Here is a 16,060-nt window from a genome sequence, read left to right as displayed (position 1 = left end):
AAAAAAAAAAAGAAGAAAAAAGAAAAACCTAACCCCCAAAAAAAACTAAGAAACCTTAGCCACCTAGCCACTTTCCCACTTGCCCCATTTTTCCTCCCATTTTTTATATCCATTGTCTACCACCACCACCTACAAAATAGAAAAATAAATAATAGAAAATCATGTAAAAGATGGCTATAAAAAGCCATTCAAAAATCATGTAAAAGAGGAGGGGGATTTTACAAAGATTGAAGAATGAGACAAACACAAAAATCCCTTCAAATTTTGAACACAAAAGAAACATCAATAAAATGGCTGCATTTTTTTCTTTTTTCCTCTTCTTTCGAATCTTTTTTCTTTCTTTTTTTTGTGTTGTTTTTTTTCTTTCTTTCGGCCGGTGACCGGCCCCCCTTGGCCGGATTTCCTTTTCCCCCTCCCTTCTCTCTTCTTTCTCCCTTCCTTTTTTTTTCTTTCTCTCTTCAAAATGATCTTTTTTTGTCAAAAATTGGCCTTAAAGTATGTAGCGCTTTGCGATTTAGTCCCTCTTGCTATGTTATGTTTTGAGGGAAGGAATATTTTCTGTTTTGGCCCCCCACTATTTCCGCGCGTGTTCAATATAGTCCTTTCCTTTTATTTTTATTTCAATTTAATCATTTTTTTAGTTATTTTACTATTTAAATTAATTATTTTAGTATTATTATTATATTTTATTTACTTATGTAGTGTGTTAATAATTTTATCATTTCTAATACGTATATATATATTATATGTATTTTATATATATTATGTATATATTTTTTAATGCAATTAGTTATATATTTCTTATACTATTTCATGTATGTATTTTATATCATCTTATGTATATATTCTTAAATATTATTATATAAATATATATATATATTTTAAAATACCATATTGTGTATATATTATTATTACTAATTATTACTATTGCTAGTATTATTATAATTATTATTACATTAGTGTATATTTTATGTACATATATATATATATATTTTGTACATATCATTATTTTATATTATTGTTGTAAATTTTTTTATGTATATATTTTTATGTACGTTTCCTAATAATTTCTTTTATTGTAGATATTATTATTATTATTATTATTATTATTATTACATACTTTTATTATATGCACATATATATATATATATATTTATGTACATATTATTATTTTATATTATTACTACCAAATATATCATTTTTCCTATTTTATTATTAGTACATGATTTGTTTTATTTTCTTTTTTTTGTAAATATCATTGTTATTGTTATTCTAATATTCTAGTATTCCATGTTAATATTTTCATTAATAATATCATTTTTTGCGTCATTTATCTATTTTTAATTTCTCATTTTAGGAATATTTTTTCTCATGTTTTAATTAATTTCAATAAATAAGGCAATGTTCGCATTTTGGAACATCGAAGAATTGTGCCCTAACTTACAGGGTTTCGGTTCTTTCGTTGGTTTTAAATAGCTAAATATCCTTTTGAGTTTTGAAATACACGGATTTCCAATTTAAATTAAAAGACGACCTTGTGCTCGGGAATTCATGGTATTGTGTCCTAACTTACGGGATGTGATACTCCGACATCTCGAGATAAGGAAATCATTAAACAAATCGATTTAAGCTAATTCAAGAATTTTAAAATCAGTATTAATAGAAAAGATCGTATTTCAAGTCCCTTCCGATTTTTAATTTTCGACATTAAGACAATAACTAATCAATTGGTACCAGTTTTTTGGGCGTGTCGAGGTGCTAATCCTTCCTCGCATGCGTATCGACTCCCGAACTCATTCTCTCAAGTTTCAGAGACCAAAGGCCTGTTTTAGTAAACTAAAATTGATTTATTAAAACAAAGGTGATCCGATCACACCTGATAAAAGATTGGTGGCGACTCCCGTTTAAATTTTCACTTTCAAACAAAGTCGATCTCCGTTTTCAAAAGAATGGTTTCGACAGCTTGGCGACTCCACTGGGGACCTCTAGAGTCGAGCCTTAAATTGATTATTTTTTTTCTTTTGTCAAAAATCGAAAATCAATTTTAAATTTACTGCATTGCACGTTGTCTGTTATTTTCACGACTCTCTTCATAATATACTTGCTTTAAGTGGTTTAATTCTTTGAGGTATCTTTGCATATCGCATGGCATTATTGGTCAATTTCACCCTCTTAAGTGGAAGTGAAAAACTACTCCTTCGTGGGGTCTTCACCTCCAGTATAGGATAGTGGATCGCTTTGGGATACATCCGTACTGCGTCTTCGTGAGGTTTTCACCTCCAGATAGTAGTAGGGAAATGTATCCCCGAATCGAACTCGATCTGTATGAACCTATAATGGGTGAGGATCGAGGAATCTGGGTTTGGGTACCCTACTTTAGAACTAAGCAGCATATAGAGAGACCTAGGAGCTCACCCTAGGTAAAGCCACTCCGAACTCCTAGCAGTTACCCGACTAGGTGCTTTATTTGATTTATTTCTCCTGTGCTAACGTGTTTTGTTTTTGTTTTTTTTATATAAATGCATTGCATTACATCATTATAGAAATGAGGTATTGATTCATATTTGATTGCTAAATAGAGCAGTTTGTCATAAGAAAACGAATTTCTTGATAAAGTAGATTATAATACGGTTGTCTAAATATGGTCCAAGTGAACACATGAAGAAGACTGATAGCCCGTGAAGAAATACAAGACTTTGCTTCATTACCTGAAGACAGAAACTAACAAAGACTATTCGAGAGCCGTCCCGTCTTGACCTTCTTAAAGGAGCTGACAAGTATCACAGTAATAAGTGAGCAACGAGTCGCAGCCTGGATCGAGCAAAAAAGGAGTTAATATAGACATCTCTTGGAGAATTCGTCAGACTCGACTATAAGATCCGGATATGAAGAGGAAGATAGGTGTCTTCACTTGGAATATGAGAGAAAAGCCGTATATGTAGTCTGTTTTATGTAAAGGAATTTGCTTTCTAGAAAAGTTGTTCTAATGAAATTAAATTTAGAATCAATGCCTTCCTTTTTCTTTTTTTTTGCATCTATGCATTTGCATTACATTACATCAAAGAAAAGAATGTGTTGATTCGAAATTCGATTCCTAAATAGAATAGTTTATCATAAGGAAACGAATTTTTTGATAAAGTGAATTATAGTGCGGTCGTCTAAATATAGTCCAAATAAACACGATGAGAGAAAGCTGATGTCCACAGAGGAATACATGATGTAATTACCGGAGATTCAAGCCAACAAAGGTTATCCAAGTGCATGACGAGAGAAAGATAGAAGTCCACGAAGGAATACATGACTGGATTTAATTACCGACGAAGATTATCCGAGAGCTGGTACTTTTTGATGAGTATCATGGAGATAAGTGAGCAAGAGATCGAGGCTCAGATTAAGCAGCAATGAGCTAGCAAAGACATATTTTGGAGAATTTACAAGATTCGACCATGAAGAAAAGATCAGCGTTTACTTGGACTATGAAAGGCAAGACCGCATATGTAATCTATTTTCATGTAAGGGAATTTGTTTTCTAGAAAAGTTGTTCTAATGGAATTGAATTCAGAATCAACACCTTCCTTTCTTTTGCATTCATTCCATACATTTGCATTGCATTGCATTGCATCATTGGCATTAAACTTTCATTAAAAGACCCTAATTAGGTAAACTTATTTCAGAACCGACAAAGGATATGGACCAAAGGTTGGAAAGAATAGAGCAAAGGCAAATACAGATGCAAGAGCAATTGATCCAAATTTAACAAGATATGCGATAACAAATGCTGGAACTCCAAAAAATATGATGGGCCAGTTAACCCATTTACTGGCCAAAGAATTTGAAAAAAAGAGTAGCCCAGTGGTTAATAGTGAGAATGATGAAGACATCGTCTATTCCCCAAGTCTTGCCCAGTAAGCGTCCTGATCAAACCAAACATGCAAGGGGCACTCGTCATTATCGGACCCCAATATCGGACTGATGCCTCGGTACTGTCGAACTTCCCGATAGGTTTAGGTTTTAACCCAGAAAATGATCAAGCCAAACTAGTTGTTTTGGCAAATATGAAAGAAAAGGGAGAGTGGACTTTAAAGGCCCCGGAGAATAAGAAAAATGAATCAAATGATGCGTGTAGGTATAACAAGGGTTGTTCGAAGGCAACTACCAGCAATCAAGTTTTCTAAAGGCAAGGACCCAATCCGAGACTGAACTCGAGAAAACCCCAGTTCGCGTCCACCCCAATCACGTATAGGGAGTTGTACCATATTTTGTTCGATACACATGTCGTATCCCCTTTTTACATGAAACCCCTGAAACCCCCGTACCTGAAATGGTACGATCCAAACGCTAGTTGTGCATACCATGCGAGAAACCAGGGACATTCCACGAAAAACTGCCTAGCCTTTAAGAGGAGAGTTCAAGGACTCATTGATGCGGGTATCCTACGATTCGATAGTGCCAGTAACGCAATTAGGAACCCGTTCCCTAACCATACCGAAGGAAATGTGGGTGCAGCAGGGAAAGAAGGGGAATGGCAAGTTAGAAGATGTGTTTCGGAAATAAGGACGCTTTTGCAGAAAATCTGGGAAGCACTGGTTAAGAAGGGATTACTCTGTCGCCCCGACGATAATCTCAGAGAAGAAGGTCAGGTTTTTTGTGATTTCCATGGAATTGTAGGGCACGGCATTCAATCGTGTGAAGAATTTAAAAGGTTACTTCAAGACCAGATGGATAATAAGGAGATTAAGGTCCTTAATAAGAGAGAAAAGGCCAACGAAAGAGAAATATGCGCCTCTGATAGCCAGTCATCTGGTCCCCCTTATAGCACAGACCGACCATTGGTAATTTATTATGACGGGACGAAGGAGCCAGTGAAACCAAAAATGATAATCGAAGTACCGTCTCCTTTCCCGTACAAGGACGACAAAGCCGCACCATGGAAATACAATGTCAATATCGTCACACCTGAAGATGAAAAACCCAAAGCCATGACTGAAAGTGTTGGGGAGGTAGGTCATTTCACTCGTAGTGGAAGATGTTATTTGAAAGAGGTCGAACTGGTGAAAAAGAACAGTGACTGGAAGCAAATAGGGAAAGCAGTGATGCATGAGGCTGAAGTCAAGCAAGAAATTCCACCGGTGCAAGAAACTAAAAAGCCTGTGGATGAGGAGGAAGCACAGGAGTTCTTAAAATTTATCAAACACAGAGAATACAATGTGGTGGAATAATTGAATAAGTAACCAGCACGAATCTCGGTTTTATCTCTGCTGTTAAATTCGGAGCCACACCAGAACGCTTTCTTGAAGGTGTTGAATCAAGCTTACGTGGCAAACAACGTATCCGTTGAAAACCTGGATAGGTGAGTGAACAACTTGAATGCGGATAATTTCATTTCTTTTAAGGATGATAAAATACCACCCAATGGTAGAGGCTCAGTGAAAGCATTGCATATCACAACCCGTTGTAAGGGCTATATAATACCGAATGTGCTCATCGACAATGGATCGGCACTCAATGTCATGCCTTTAGCCACACTTTCCAGGATTCCGATGGATTTGTCCTATCTAAGGCCCCGCCATTCTCTGATGAAGGGCATTCGATGGAACAAGACGAAGTTATAGGAAAAATTGAAATCCCTTTAGAAGTGGGTCCCTACATATACGATGTTGAGTTTCAAGTCATGGACATTACACCATCATACAATTGTCTCTTGGGAAAACCTTGGATTCATTCTGCCGGAGCGGTCCCATCATCCCTTCATCAAAAGGTGAAATTCATCATGGATGGCTGTTTGGTCACTGTCGAGGGAGAAGAAGGCATTATAGCATCTATTTCTGCCGATGCACCATATATAGAAGTGAGTAAAGATGCTATGGTGTAACACCCCTAACCCGTATCCGCTGCCAGAACAGGGTTTCGGAGCATTACTACCATTTACAGATCACTAAAAAATTTAAATACTTACCGATTCAATGCATCATATAAATAAATATATTACCATTCAATCAACAGTTTGACAGTTGTATAAACATCAAACAGCAACATTGTTAGTATACTTGCACATATCTCATATAAATTCAACACTGATATATCTATTTTCTCGACATATCACACTTGAGTTTAATAATAGTCTCAATTACATAATTTCCTTGTATCAACATATCAAAGATAATCATATATGTACATGTCATGAAACATATCATGCTCTTACCGTTTCTTCATAAGCATATATCATTCATTTCATTATATCAATATTTCATGCTCCATCATTTCCATATATTTTATGTACATTTATTAGGTAATAGCTTATATCAAACTTAACATAAATTATATTTCATGTACTTATACTTATTTCGTTTATCTATCTTCATAATTATTTCATATAACCATTCGTCATCGATACATATTACTTGAATATCAATTGTTCAATGATGCTAGAGCGTCTCCCATCCACGGTCTTATTTATCTTTGACATGATGCCATAGTGTCTTTCAACTATGGTCTTACTCATTTTCGTCATGTTGCCATGGTATCTTTCAACCATGGTCTTGTTCATTTCATATCACGTTGCCATGGTATCTTTCAACCATGGTCTTACACATTCATATCGAGTTGCCATGGTATCTTTCAACCATGGTCTTACACATTTTAATCAAAGTTGCCATGGTATCTTTCAACCATGGTCTTACACTCGAGTTGCCATGGTATCTTTCAACCATGGTCTTACACATTTCATATCGAGAGTACACTCTGCGAACCTCATCCTTGCAATTTGGATTACGGTCAGAGCTAAATCCTCGCAATATAAACTCATAGAGTATTGTCGGGATTACCAGTCCAGGCTAAATCTCCTGCAACGACAATTACTCTAATGAGCTTGGATTTGAATTACCAGTCCAGGCTAAATTCAGACCCTGATTCGGATTACCCGTCCGGGCTAAATCCATTTTACACATATTCTTGGAGGGCTATATCAGATAGGATCACCCGTCCGGGCTAGATCTTTTTACCGTCAATTCCTTTTCGAGATCCATCGAATTTTCCTTTCATTCAACCGGATTTCTTCCCATTTTATCAAATATATCAATGTTTTATAAATTTTCATACAATGAACATTCAAATCATATTCACATCAATAACATACAATCTCAAGCATTTCAGAATATAATTCAAGTTACACGAACTTACCTCATTGATTGCTCGTGTTTATTATTTCATTATTCGATATATTTTCTTTCCATGATCAAGTCTCGTATTTGTGTCGTCCGGATCTTTATAAATAAATTTGATCATCATTTTCATTCATTTCATATTCTAATACATTTAATTAATGCTCTAGGCAAAATTACCATTTTGCCCTAAACTTTAATTAATGACGATTTCATCCTTAGGGACGGGAAAGTAAAATTCTTGCAATTTAATCCTTATTTCCAACTATTATTCTCATATATATTGATAACAGTCCATGAATTCTATAAAATATCAAAATTTTCCATAATTTCAACACTTTTCAATTTAATCCCTAAAACATGTTTTCCCCCGATCTTGAACTAAATTGATAATTTTGTTAATTTTTTGTAATTTAAATAATAAAATAATCTATTTCATGCAATTTAGTCATTTCTGACATTTTTACAAAATTGCCCATAAAATTTTACTTTTATTCAATTTAGTCCCTGAGCCTAAAACATGCAAATTAGCCATGCTAGATGAATATTCATACATATTTTCCTCCTCCTCCTCCTCTCCATTCCACATCCTTAATTTATATAACATACAACAAGTAACATTATCAATAATTTCACTATTTACTTATATGTACATTCAAAACTGTCCATTTGCGTCATAGTCACTAAATTATTTATATATTAAGCTACAGAACTCGAAATTAAGATCCGTTAATTTTTCCTGAAACTAGACTCACATGTATTCTTATCATAAAATTTTCAGAATTTTTGGTTTAGCCAATTAGTACAGTTTATTCATTAAAGTCACCCCTGTTCTGCTGTCTGACAGTTCTGACCCTTCTTCACTAAAAATTAGTTATCTCCTTTTACAGAATTCAAATGATGTTCTAGTTTGTTTCTAATAAAACTAGACTCATTCAGGATTCTATAAATATAAATTTAAGCCTCTAATTATTTTTCTTCATTTTTTTATTATTTTTCAAAGTCTGAACAGGGGAACCCGAATTCATTCTGACCTTGTCTCACAAAATTCATTATATATCAAAATTTACAAATTCATTGCTTACACTGTTTCTTCTATGAGAAACTAGACTCATTAAGATTTAATTCCATATTTTTTTCATCTTCTAATTCAATTTATAAAATTTATGGTGATTTTTCAAAGTTGGACTACTGCTGCTGTCCATAACTGTTTTAGTGCAAGATATTAATTACCATGTTATAACACCCTTATTTTCTTTTTCTACACCATTTCTCATCACTTTCTTTTATTTTCTCTTCACTAACATATCAAGAACATAGGACCTTATGTAATAAAACTCTACTATAACATTATTTCCATGATTTATCAACAATAACAAACTTAAAAACATATTGAAATCTTGATGTCTTACCTTATTCTCTTGATACCAATCTTTAACTTGATTTTCTCTCTCCTCCAGCTTCTATTTCTTGAATCCAACTTGATATTCTAACTCCCCATGTTCTCCTTAACATTTTTCTCTCTTGGTAGCTATGGAAATTCATTTGATTTTTGGGTGAAAATGGTGAATTTTTGGTAAAAGGACCAAATTGTAAAGAAAGTAAAACTTTTTTTCTTCCTCTCTTTCTCTCACGTTAGTTTGCATGGAAAGGAAAGATGATGAAAATTCTTCATCTTTCTTTCCTTATATACTAAATATATAATAATAAAATAATATTAAATATCTCATAAAATATTAATAAAATAATATTTATCTAATTAATTAATTTAAAATATCATTAACATAATCATTACATTCTAGAATTCTCTCTCTTACTAATTGACCATTTTGCCCTTCATGATCTTTTAGAATTCCATCCTTGAGTCACCATTTAATTTGGTAAAATTGCAATTTAGTCCCTCATAGTTCTTCACTTATTCAATTTGGTCCTAATTCATCCATTTTCCTTAGTTTCTAGATCATTCTACCCTTAAAATATTTACACTATTGGTCCTTCAACTTTTCATATTTACACTTTAACCCTTTAAGTCTTGAGTATTTACTCTTAGGCAACAAAACTTTTCTAACTTTTACAATTTAGTCCTTTCTGAATCAAGATATCATAATTTACTTCCCAATGTTGCCATAACTCAAAACTTCCCTTTTTATCACTTTATTTCCTTATTTTATTATATCAAGGATAATATATTACTGTAAAGATTTTAAGGGTATTACATTTCTCTCCCCCTTAAAATAAATTTCGTCCTCGAAATTTTCTTGTTTTCTTTTGATCATGAATTTCATTATTTCTATAGTTCTATAGTTTCTTTCTGTACATATTTACCCAGTTTATCATTTATATCCATTCTCTATCTTTTCATTTCATAATTTATTTTCAATACAATATTTCACATTTACCTTTCAGAGCTTCTACCAATAGAAATAGAAAATAATATCATATGAATCTTATTATCAAGTGTTCTATCACATATATTAGCTTGAAAAACCAAAGAAAGATAGAGTAGTACCACTTGTGAATCAATCAGACTTGCGATAATTTCTGTCTATTAGCATATTTATCCAACCTTTTCATATATTGATTATAGCATCCAAACATGAACAGTTCCATATGCCTCGAAAATATCAATATATATAAGATACCCATATAAAATCCCAAAAATTTACTATAATATACCCAGTTATAACGGCTATATTCAAATATTTTTGCAATCTATTCACCAATCTATTGACTAGTATAGTCATCAATAATTTCACATCATTTACTCCACTAAAAAAACTAATTGGAAGAAATTTTCAGTTAACTATTTCGTAAATACCATATTTAAATAAATCGATTTTCCCATAAATAACTTCTTTCTTTAACGGTGATCTGTATATCTCATCTAGTTTAAGAAAAATCGATATCTTTATTCGAACCCATCTTTACTTATTAACTCATTCTCGATTCATTGCATTATCAATTGTTCAACCATTGAGTTTTTTCACTTTCCGCTTCGAACTTAATCAATATAAATCTCATGAATTTCATTGCATATAATTGTACTAGTAAAGGGTATAGATCGTAAAGTCTCATAATTTAATTGTCATATATTTACTCATATAACATTTATCTTTCTCAACTACTATAAAACATTTATTACGTACTTTTACGAGTTCTACTTCATCATAACTAACATTTTTACTCGGAGATAATCCTTTACTTAGAATTGAAAATTGTTTACTTTTTACTTAGCAGAGGCCCAGAGACTAGATAGAACACTTGGATATATGGGACTTATATAGAGGTGCATTATTATGCACTATTAATGAAAACTCTTGAAGTGCTATCTGAGAAAGTACAAATGTCTTGAATGTGCTAATAATCGTAAAGCATCTTGAGGTCCCTTAATATACTAGTAGTTCTAATCTTGTCTACTTGGGCAAATTATTTCATGCACACATATCACTTTTACACCTTTCGCATGATACTTTTACATGCTTTACAATTTAATCCTTGTACCAATAATTCATATACTTATATCTTTCGTATCTTCCATACATGTAATATATTTCAAAATTCACTATTTATTCATAATTCTCTAATAATCCTTATCATGTACTTCATATATTACTTTTATATATTTTGTAATTTAGTCATCAAGACAATATTTCATGTAGTAATATAATTTGCTTTTAATAATACATATAGCATCATATTCATCATCGACATGTATTATAAAACATTTATTCATACCATTTTTTTTATACCGATTTATCATAATCAACTTTCTACTCATATACTTGAGTATCGCTTTTAACATTATCGAATTAGCTTGGTTGAAAAACATCTCTTTCTATAAATAAAACAAATCTCATCGAGTCGAAAGATATCACACTATCACATATTATAATGACATGTGTTTTAGACTTCACATGTACTACGTTTGGTCCGAGAATCGACTAAACCATAGCTCGATACCACTAAATGTAACACCCTAACCCGTATCCATTTGCCGAAGCAGGTTTGAACATTACTACCATTTACAGATCACTAAAAATTTAAATACTTACCGATTCAATGCATCATATAAATAAATATATTACCATTCAATCAACAGTTTGACAGTTGTATAAACATCAAACAACAACATTGTTAGTATACTTGCACATATCTCATATAAATTCAACACGATATATCTATTTTCTCGACATATCACACTTGAGTTTAATAATAGTCTCAATTACATAATTTCCTTGTATCAACATATCAAAGATAATCATATATGTACATGTCATGAAACATATCATGCTCTTACCGTTTCTTCATAAGCATATATCATTCATTTCATTATATCAATATTTCATGCTCCATCATTTCCATATATTTTATGTATATTTATTAGGTAATAGCTTATATCAAACTTAACATAAATTATATTTCATGTACTTATACTTATTTCGTTTATCTATCTTCATAATTATTTCATATAACCATTAGTCATCGATACATATTACCTAAATATCAATTGTTCAATGAGATGCTAGGCGTCTCCCATCCACGGTCTTATTTATCTTTGACATGATGCCATAATGTCTTTCAACTATGGTCTTACTCATTTTCTGTCATGTTGCCATGGCATCTTTCAACCATGGTCTTGTTCATTTCATATCACGTTGCCATGGTATCTTTCAACCATGGTCTTACACATTTCATATCGAGTTGCCATGGTATCTTTCAACCATGGTCTTACACATTTTATATCAGTTGCCATGGTATCTTTCAACCATGGTCTTACACTCGAGTTGCCATGGTATCTTTCAACCATGGTCTTACACATTTCATATCGAGAGCACACTCCCTGAACCTCATCCTTGCAAATGGATTACGGTCGGGCTAAATCCTCGCAATATAAACTCATAGAGTATTGTCGGGATTACCGGTCGAGCTAAATCCCAACGACAATTACTCTAATGAGCTTGGATTTGAATTACCAGTCAAAGCTAAATTCAGACCCTAATTCGGATTACCCGTCCGGCTAAATCCATTTTACACATATTCTTCGGAGGGCTATATCGGGATAGGATCACCCGTCCAAGCTAGATCCTTTTTACCGTCAATTCCTTTTCAGAGATCCATCGAATTTTCCTTTCATTCAACCGGATTTCTTCCCATTTTATCAAATATATCAATGTTTTATAAATTTTCATACAATGAACATTCAAATCATATTCACATCAATAACATACAATCTCAAGCATTTCAGAATATAATTCAAGTTACACGAACTTACCTCATTGATTGCTCGTGTTTATTATTTCATTATTCGATATATTTTCTTTCCATGATCAAGTCTCGTATTTGTGTCGTCGGATCTTTATAAATAAATTTGATCATCATTTTCATTCATTTCATATTCTAATACATTTAATTAATGCTCTAGGCAAAATTACCATTTTCCCTAAACTTTTAATTAATGACGATTTCATCCTTAGGGACGGAAAGTAAAATTCTTGCAATTTAATCCTTATTTCCAACTATTATTCTCATATATATTGATAACAGTCCATGAATTCTATAAAATATCAAAATTTTCCATAATTTCAACACTTTTCAATTTAATCCCTAAAACATGTTTTCCCCCGATCTTGAACTAAATTGATAATTTCATTAAATTTTTGTAATTTAAATAATAAAATAATCTATTTCATGCAATTTAGTCATTTTTGACATTTTTACAAAATTGCCCATAAAATTTTACTTTTATTCAATTTAGTCCCTGAGCCTAAAACATGCAAATTAGCCATGCTAGATGAATATTCATACATATTTTCCTCCTCCTCCTCCTCTCCATTCCACATCCTTAATTTATATAACATACAACAAGTAACATTATCAATAATTTTACTATTTACTTATATGTACATTCAAAACTGTCCATTTGCGTCATAGTCACTAAATTATTTATATATTAAGCTACAGAACTCTAAATTAAGATCCGTTAATTTTTCTGAAACTAGACTCACATGTATTCTTATAATAAAATTTTCAGAATTTTGGTTTAGCCAATTAGTACAGTTTATTCATTAAAGTCACCCTGTTCTGCTGTCTGACAGTTCTGACCCTTCTTCACTAAAATTAGTTATCTCCTTTTACAGAATTCAAATGATGTTCTAGTTTGTTTCTAATAAAACTATACTCATTCAGGATTCTATAAATATAAATTTAAGCCTCTAATTATTTTTCTTCATTTTTTATTATTTTCAAAGTCTGAACAGGGAACCCAAATTCATTCTGACCTTGTCTCACAAAATTCATTATATATCAAAATTTACAAATTCATTGCTTACACTGTTTCTTCTATGAGAAACTAGACTCATTAAGATTTAATTCCATATTTTTTCATCTTCTAATTCAATTTATAAAATTTATGGTGATTTTTCAAAGTTGGACTACTGCTGCTGTCCATAACTGTTTTAGTGCAAGATATTAATTACCATGTTATAACACCCTTATTTTCTTTTTCTACACCATTTCTCATCACTTTCTCTTATTTTCTCTTCACTAACATATCAAGAACATAGGACCTTATGTAATAAAACTCTACTATATCATTATTTCCATGATTTATCAACAATAACAAACTTAAAACATATTGAAATCTTGATGTACTTACCTTATTCTCTTGATACCAATCTTTAACTTGATTTTCTCTCTCCTCCAGCTTCTATTTCTTGAATCCAACTTGATATTCTAACTCCCCATGTTCTCCTTAACATTTTCTCTCTTGGTAGCTATGGAAATTCATTTGATTTTTGGGTGAAAATGGTGAATTTTTGGTAAAAGGACCAAATTGTAAAGAAAGTAAAACTTTCTTTCTTCCTCTCTTTCTCTCACGTTAGTTTGCATGGAAAGGAAAGATGATGAAAATTCTTCATCTTTCTTTCCTTATATACTAAATAAATAATAATAAAATAATATTAAATATCTCATAAAATATTAATAAAATAATATTTATCTAATTAATTAATTTAAAATATCATTAACATAATCATTACATTCTAGAATTCTCTCTCTTACTAATTGACCATTTTGCCCTTCATGATCTTTTAGAATTCCATCATTGAGTCATCATTTAATTTGGTAAAATTGCAATTTAGTCCTCATAGTTCTTCACTTATTCAATTTGGTCCTAATTCATCCATTTTCCTTAGTTTCTAGATCATTCTACCCTTAAAATATTTACACTATTGGTCCTTCAACTTTTCATATTTACACTTTAACCCTTTAAGTCTTGAGTATTTACTCTTAGGCAACAAAACTTTTCTAACTTTTACAATTTAGTCCTTTCACGAATCAAGATATCATAATTTACTTCCCAATGTTGCCATAACTCAAAACTTCCCTTTTTTATCACTTTATTTCCTTATTTTATTATATCAAGGATAATATATTACTGTAAAGATTTTCAAGGTATTATATATGGAATGTTCCTTCCGATCTCTTGAATTTGTCAATGCCACATTTGTCGCTAAGGGAAACAGAATTCCCGAGCCAAAACTGTCGAGAAATACCAAGATGGGTGTCAAGTTGATTGTAGGAAAGGAGCCGAGCAAGGAAAGGTTTGGGAAGGTACTGCAAGGAATAGTCAGGCCCTAAAGCGATGCACCACAAGGCCCGATCACGGTTTGGGGTTCCAGCCGGACATGCGTCAAAGAAGAAAACAGTGGAAGAAGGATCAGGAGAGAAGGATTGCAAGAACTTTGGGCCGAGAAATAGAATGGGAGCCCATAACGTACCCTCCTTTGTCAAAAACATTTATATCTGTAGGAATGATATACCCCAGACAGGATAATATACAAAGCACGCTGTTATTAATTGAAAGGGGTCTTCAGAATGTCAGTATAAATGTCATTGACAAAGAAACTAACGCAAGTAAAGACGTCTCAAGGATACGCCCTGTCCCCTGGGTTTGAATTTGAACAATTGGACTGCCGAGGATCTTCTTGTAGTTTATAAGTCTTTAGAGTAATGCTCAAACGTTAACATTCTGCTATGTCCTTAGATATAATAGAATTCTTTTGTAAGAGCCTGCATTCGCTCTTTATCATTCAAATGAATATCAATGAAAATGCATTTCGCCATAATCTTTCACATTATCACTAATTTCATAATCATTTTCTCATGTCATAGCCAATCCTTACATTTTTCTCATCCCATGCCATAACATTTTGTTTGTTGGTTTCAATACTTGGATGCCCCTCTATAGTTCCCTTTTCCATTCAACTTTCAGGTGCTCAGATGTCAACAGCATGAACAAACCCGTTACGAGTCCTAAAATCGATTTTGAGAAGGCTATTTGTTTAGGAGAATTCGAAGCCGAAGAAAACGCTGAAGACTATGTCTCGTCTCCTGATTTGCTAAGAATGGTGGAACAAGAGGATAAACAGATTTTGCCTCATCAAGAATCTATTGAAACAATAAATCTGGGAACTGAAGAAAGGAGGCAATAAGTGAAAATTGGGACTTCTATTTCAGGGGGCACCAGGCATAATTTGATTGCTTTGCTCCGTGAATACAAAGATGTATTCGCATGGTCGTATCAGGACATGCCAGGATTGGATGAAGATGTAGCGGTCCATAAGCTCCCATTAAAGCCAGAATAAAAGCCTATTCAACAAAAGCTAAGACGAATGAGGCCTGAGATGTTGTTGAAGATAAAAGAGGAAGTCAAGAAGCAATTTGATGCTGGCTTCCTACAAGCCTCAAATATCCGAATGGGTGGCTAACATAGTCCGGTACCAAAGAAAGACGGCAAAGTCACGAATGTGCGTGAATTATCGTGACTGAATCGAGCAAGTCCTAAAGATAATTTTCCTTACCACACATTGATCGTTGGTGGATAACACGGCAAAACATTC

The sequence above is a fragment of the Gossypium arboreum genome, chromosome 10 (assembly GCF_025698485.1).
Source record: "Gossypium arboreum isolate Shixiya-1 chromosome 10, ASM2569848v2, whole genome shotgun sequence".
NCBI classification, from domain to species: Eukaryota; Viridiplantae; Streptophyta; class Magnoliopsida; order Malvales; family Malvaceae; genus Gossypium; species Gossypium arboreum.
This window is presented reverse-complemented; position numbering follows the sequence as displayed.